Genomic DNA, 7,095 nt, shown 5'->3' on the forward strand with positions numbered 1-7,095 from the left:
TGTCAGCTGACCGAGACCACGCTACCATTGGTTGAAGGAACAGTCAGGTGATGCAGACTATCACGTCTGCGGCCATGACGGCAACCTCAGTAACCAAGTCACAGCTGCACATGGAAGTCCAAGGGCACCTAAGGCAAAATCCTCAGCACATCACCTGCCGCCACACCTGAAGTCTGACAGCAAGAGAAGTCAGGGGAAGACGTTGCCGGGGGTGAGAAACGGACGATCCTAGGCCGAACCCTGACACGACCAAAATTTACCTGCCCTCCACTGCCACATGTATATCTTACAAATCTAATATCAGCATTTTCTGTTGCCTGGTGTTCTATGCGTGAGTATACAGAACATATTTCTACCCTCTAGGTAGACTAATGACTAATAACTTAAGAGTTCATCAAATAACTTAAATACTGTTTGCTTTCCCTACTGTTGAAATTGTTATAAAACAATAAAGTCATGGGTAGAGCCAACATAGCTTTGTTTTTAATTACTGTACATTTTCCAAGCACTTTTTCACTTCTATTTTTTATATATATATATATATATATATATTATATATATTTCACTTATGGAGTTACGTTCTAAAGAAAGACGCTTTTTAAAAAAATAAATGAATAATGGAGATTGATGTTTTAATACATTGCTATACAAAAAATTCCTAGTGCGGTATACTTGTGCATAATTGACGGCCTGAAGTTTAGGTAGCAGCACATCTAATCAAGCATAATTTAGAGTGAATTATCACCAAATGATTATTGAATTCTAGTATCATATATTAGTTATTGGAAAATAATCTAGTCTGGGAGTCCCGTCTTCTGCTCTATAACCAATAACCAATCAGACATTTGCTTTTATTAAACTTGCACTAAAATGATGAATAAATGGGGAATTCGCCAAGCTCGCTTCTATTACATCAGTGACTGAATGTTACACTTGCAGGCATATCAGGATATTGGGGGGTCCAACCGCTGCCCTTTGCTTATGTCCCCTTGGAGACTTGCTCATGAAACATTAGGAAGTTGTGCTGTTGTGGCCATAGAAGCTTCTGCTAAATTCACACCAAAAATTGCCATTGCCCCCCACCTGCAAAGTCATTGAGGGCTCTTCTTGCAGCCGTAATTTAGGGCTACCAGGGAAGGTCAGTGTTTAACCCGATCATAGTCCATTATTTATACATGACCCAACCATAGTACAGCATTTATACATGGCCCGACCATACTCCAGCATTTACACATGACCCAACCATAGTCCAGCATTTATACATGGCCCGACCATAGTCCAGCATTTATACATGACCCAACCATAGTCCAGCATTTATACATGACCCGACCATAGTCCAGCATTTATACAAGACCCGACCATAGTCCAGCATTTATGTATTACTCAACCGATGTCCAGTATTTATACATAACCTGGCCATAATCCAGCATTTATACATGACCCAGCCATAGTGCAACATTTATACATGACCCGATCGATGTCCATCATTTATACATAATCTGGCCATAATCCAGCATTTATACATGACCCGACCAATGTCCAGCATTTATACATAACCTGGCCGTAATCCAACATTTATATATTACTCGACCGATGTCCAGCATTTATACATAACCTGGCCATAATCCAGCATTTATACATGACCCGACTATAGTCCAGCATTTTTACATGACCTGGCCATAGTCCAGCATTTATACATGACCTGACCATAGTCCAACATTTATATATTACCCAACTATAACCCAGCATTTACACATGACCCGACCATAGTCCAACATATATATATATTACCCATAGTCCAGCTATATACCTGACCCGGCCATAGTCCAGCATTTATACATGACCTGACCATAGTCCAACATTTATATATTACCCAATTATAATCCAGCATTTATACATGAGCTGACCATAGTCCAACATTTATATATTACTCAACTATAATCCAGCATTTACACATGACCCGACCATAGTCCAACATTTATACATGGCCCGACCATAGTCCAGCATTTATACATGACCCGACCATAGTCCAGCATTTATACATGACCCGACCATAGTCCAGCATTTATGTATTACTCAACCGATGTCCAGTATTTATACATAACCTGGCCATAATCCAGCATTTATACATGACCCAGCCATAGTCCAGCATTTATACATGACCTGATCATAGTGCAACATTTATACATGACCCGATCTATGTCCATCATTTATACATAATCTGGCCATAATCCAGCATTTATACATGACCCGACCAATGTCCAGCATTTATACATAACCTGGCCATAATCCAACATTTATATATTACTCGACCGATGTCCAGCATTTATACATAACCTGGCCATAATCCAGCATTTATACATGACCCGGCTATAGTCCGGCATTTATACATGACCCGGCCATACTCCAGCATTTATACATGACCCGGCTATAGTCCAGCATTTATACATGACCTGGCCATAGTCCAGCATTTATAAATGACCTGACCATAGTCCAACATTTATATACTACCCATAGTCCAGCTATATACCTGACCCGGCCATAGTCCAGCATTTATACATGACCTGACCATAGTCCAACATTTATATATTACCCAATTATAATCCAGCATTTATACATGAGCTGACCATAGTCCAACATTTATATATTACCCAACTATAATCCAGCATTTACACATGACCCGACCATAGTCCAACATTTATATATTATCCATAGTCTAGCTTTATACCTGACCCGGCCATAGTCCAGTGTATGTGTATATATATATATATATATATATATATATATTTATATATATATGTGTGTCTATATATATATTTATATATATATATATATATATATATATATATATATATGGGATGTGGTTAGGAGACCTCAATCCCGACAGGGGAAGCCCGAGAAGGGACTTAAGATAGGCCTATCTTAATCCTGACGCCAGAACACAGAAGGGCGGCTGCCCGAACGAGGTAAGTTCGGGGCGCCAATTAGTGCTAGTCGCTGGGGGGAGGGTTCGGTTTAGGAAGCGTAGCGGGGTTAGCGTTTTGGTGGTGAGAGGGGTTAGGGTTAGGCACCACTGGGGGGTTAGGGCTAGGCACTAAGGGGGTAAGGTTAGGTTTATGCACAAAGGGTTAGTGTGCGGGATGGGGAGGGGTTAGGGTTAGGCTACAAGTAGGGAGGGTTAGGGGGAGAAGGGGGGAGGGTAAGTATACTTACCTGACCCCTGTCGGGATACCAACCATTGAGATGCTGCTGTCGGTATTTTGACAGGAGTCGTCCCGACAGCCGACATTACATACAGTACATACACACACATGATCCAAGGCTTGCTATCAATATGCTTTGCATACGAATGACTTAGCATGTCAACATTTTTGTTCAGGGTTAGTTTCACTTAATCTAAATATATTTTTTGCACCACTGAATTCACTATTTTATGTGCCTGTGTATAATATAAGGTTATAGGTATTTTATATAGCATGAAACCCAAGCAGTCTCCCAGAAGAAGTGTAGACAGGAAGAGCTTAACCTGCCAGCCACGGTCACGTGTGAAGCGGCACCGTCATACCTGCCATTAATCAGAAACACACTGCGCAATGAAGACGGAGTATTTATTACATGTGCCTGTGCCAGCTCTGGACCCATGCCAGTCCGGGAAACTGAAACCAACTCAAAGCACTGGACATTTTTACTTTGATTTCTCTTTTTGTTTAATAGTTACTATGTTTTTTGTTTTTTTTGTTCACAAACCTCTATCTGCCTTTATGTCTGTTTTTCATGAGTTTGTAACAGCCGTAAAATCATCCTTATCCCTGACTGTGACTTCACAGGACTCTGAAAGTAGATCTGTCCTTACCAGTTACATTCTTCTATTTGGATATTATATCACAGAGAAGACTGGAACCATGGTGATTATAGGGAGCACAGTGCTGCTGTGCCACTGGTTGCTCGGGGTTCTGTAAGTAATGTGCCATAGACCAGCCCCAGTAGCTGGATGGCTGGGTAGGGTGGGATGGACAATGGGTTCACTTTCCCAGCAAGGTGAAGTAAGGGTTGGCCGGGAGATACCTCAATGGATGCTGGGATTTCCCAGCTCCTAATAACATAGAGGTACAGCTGAGATTCATCCCAGGCCATCATACTGGTACTGTATAGGTCTCTCCGGTTGGCGGACCATTATAGGGAAGAGAATTCAACTATGTCCCAAACCACTGTGGACAGTTAATCCAGCACCCAGATTATCACATTTCCGCTGTACTTATATACTGGTGATTTTGTGTTCCAGAAATACTTTTATAGTATTAACCATTTTATATTATATTAGGTTTATCCACTAATAATTCAATCAAATGCTTCTCGGTATTTTTTGCTTGCGATGTGGAGGCATCTCTAATGCTGGGACCATGGGGGCTCAATACACGTCCATAACCTGACTAATATTGCGTGGAATCACCTTGTACGCAAATACCTTTGCTAAAGTGACCACGTTCACTATACGCCTCCACAGACAAGTGAACACATTCATTGAATCAAATGGGATCATTAGTATCATTTCCCTGCATTGGGTATAAGGCACAATAATCCCTATGGCTACATGCATTTTCTGAAAAGTATCAGTGTGTTTTCATCAACAAATAGATCTTTCTAACCGATTTGGGGCTCGTTTACATGTGGATAAAGGCAATTTTATGACACGCCTCTCAGATGTAGCAGTACACGTCCAGTTTACCGCCGCACTCATAGGTGGTGCTTTCACAATCTCCCTGAAAAACTTTTTCAAAAGTTGGCAAGTACAGTATGAGCTATGGCCAGGTCACGGGTCTGAATATATGACAGCAGCAAAATTAAAACAGTCAAAACTGCCTGATTTGGACAGTATTGTTAAGACGTTTTCTGAGGTTACGGTGTCTTAAACATTTTAGAAGTCTTGCTTGTCCTATTCTAGGGAATCTGTATTCCGATGACCCACGGGAGACTCTTCTTATAATGCAGGTTAAGGCTTAATCTCTGGAACCAGACTCTGAAACATGACCCCCTCCAGACTGACGCGTTTCTCATCTATGAATGAATTCAGCGCAGGTAACTGCAATAGTAATATAGTAAGATAAAAAATAGGGTGCATTGGGGAGTAAGATGGATGAGAGGCAACATGAGGAATAAGTGATTGGCTACTTGAGGCACTGGATGTTCCTCTAACCTTCAAATGGGCTGCACATTACCCTTAATCACGGTAAAAATTAAATCAATGCCTTTAATAATAATAATAATAATAAAAGAGATAGACTCCTGTCTGTAATAATATTCGCCAACAGTTTACATAAGTATTACAAGCTATATAAAAACAAGTCGGACTAAAATAAAGCAGGAGCTTAGGGCCGCAGGTGATGGGTCGGAGGGCCACATCTGGTCCATTAATGCATTAAGGGGTAAATTTACTAAGATGGGAGTTCTATTAAGAAGTGATGTTGCCCATAGCAACCAATCAGATTCAAGGTATTATCTTCTAGAAGCTGCTAGGTGAATGAGAAGTACAATCGGATTGGTTGCTATGGGCAACGTCACTTCTTAAATAGAACTCCCATCTTAGTAAATTTACCCCTAAGGGGTCTATGTACTAAGCAGTGTTAGGAGACAGAGTGAAAAGTGATAAGTCTGTGATAAGTGCCAGCCAATCAGCTCCCAACTGTCATCTCACAGACTGTGTTTGAAAAATGACATTTGGGAGCTGATTGGCTGGCACCTTATTGGTGCGTACACACTGGGCGATTAAAGTGGACGACTAAACAATAATGATATCGTTCAGTCGTTCACTTTATCGTCCATTTTTTTTACCTAAATGATGAACGATGCGCGTTCCCGCAGGTCGTTCATCTTTATTGTTCATCGGGCTGACATGCAGGCCAACCTAACGATATTGTCAGGTTGCTGCATGTTGGGGAATGGGGGAGAGAGCCCGGCGCTGAACGATATCGTTAATGGTATCGTTCAGCAGGTGTGCTCAATGTCATGAGCAACATTGAGCACAGCCTGCCGGGGACAACACTACACGATATCGCTCAGGGAGCATATCGTGTAGTGTGTACGCTCCTTATTACTTATCTGTCTCCTAACACTGCTTAGTAAATAGACCCCTAAGTGTCTGTGGATCCTGCTATTACCACGAGTTTACTTAAAGTGAGATAAAGTGGAGAAGTTGCCATAGCAACCAATCAGCTTCTAGCTGTCATGTATCAAGCACAGTCTGTAACGTGATATAAGCTGAATAGTTGCTACGGGCAACTTCTTCACTTTATCTCTCTGGAAGATTTAATACATTTCCCCTTTTTGTTGGGACACAGAAACCATCGTCCATGCCTCCTTGTTAGGGGCAGGGGCTGCTGAAGAGATGGAGGGGATCATGTGCAGTCTACATGCTGCCCCCTCCCCCAATCTCACTAATGCAAAATCTAGAAATCTAGTGGACGTTGCCACTGTGACACAGGGGTCTAGTTACTAAGCAGTGTTAGGAGACAGAGTGAAAAGTGATAAGGTGCCAGCCAATCAGCTCCCAACTGTCATCTCACAGGCTGTGTTTGAAAAATGACAGGAGCTGATTGGCTGGCACCTTATCACTTTTCACTCTGTCTCCTAACACTGCTTAGTAAATAGACCCCTGAGAAGATAGCGGCAGCTCCTTTTTTTTGCTGATTTTTGCGGTGTCGGTGGAGAGGTAAGCATAGTCTGTGGGTGCACCCATTACAGATACGCCCATGGTCAGAGATCTGGCTGGTGAGAGCGATTGGGTGGGGACAACAAGAGTGGGCAATTTAGCATCTCCTAATACGCACAGTGTCATGTCATTAACTCTGCAATCACTTTGGGTCTGCGGATGAGACAGTCCATTATACCTGGCTGCCAACAGTGCTTTAAGTGTCACTTATGTATATAGTGTTGTACACTTATTGGTAGTTTTTAGATCCTCAGTGTTGGTGGTCTCCATACCCATCTGCCTTAGTGGACTTTCATACATTTAATGAAATAATGATATACATTTTGATTATAGACTCATAGGTTAATGAAACATTGTTTAGTATTATTATTAATCAACTAGTGGTGAAC

Source organism: Taudactylus pleione, unplaced genomic scaffold (assembly GCF_031769625.1).
Source record: "Taudactylus pleione unplaced genomic scaffold, aTauple2 ptg000061l, whole genome shotgun sequence".
NCBI classification, from domain to species: domain Eukaryota; kingdom Metazoa; phylum Chordata; class Amphibia; order Anura; family Myobatrachidae; genus Taudactylus; species Taudactylus pleione.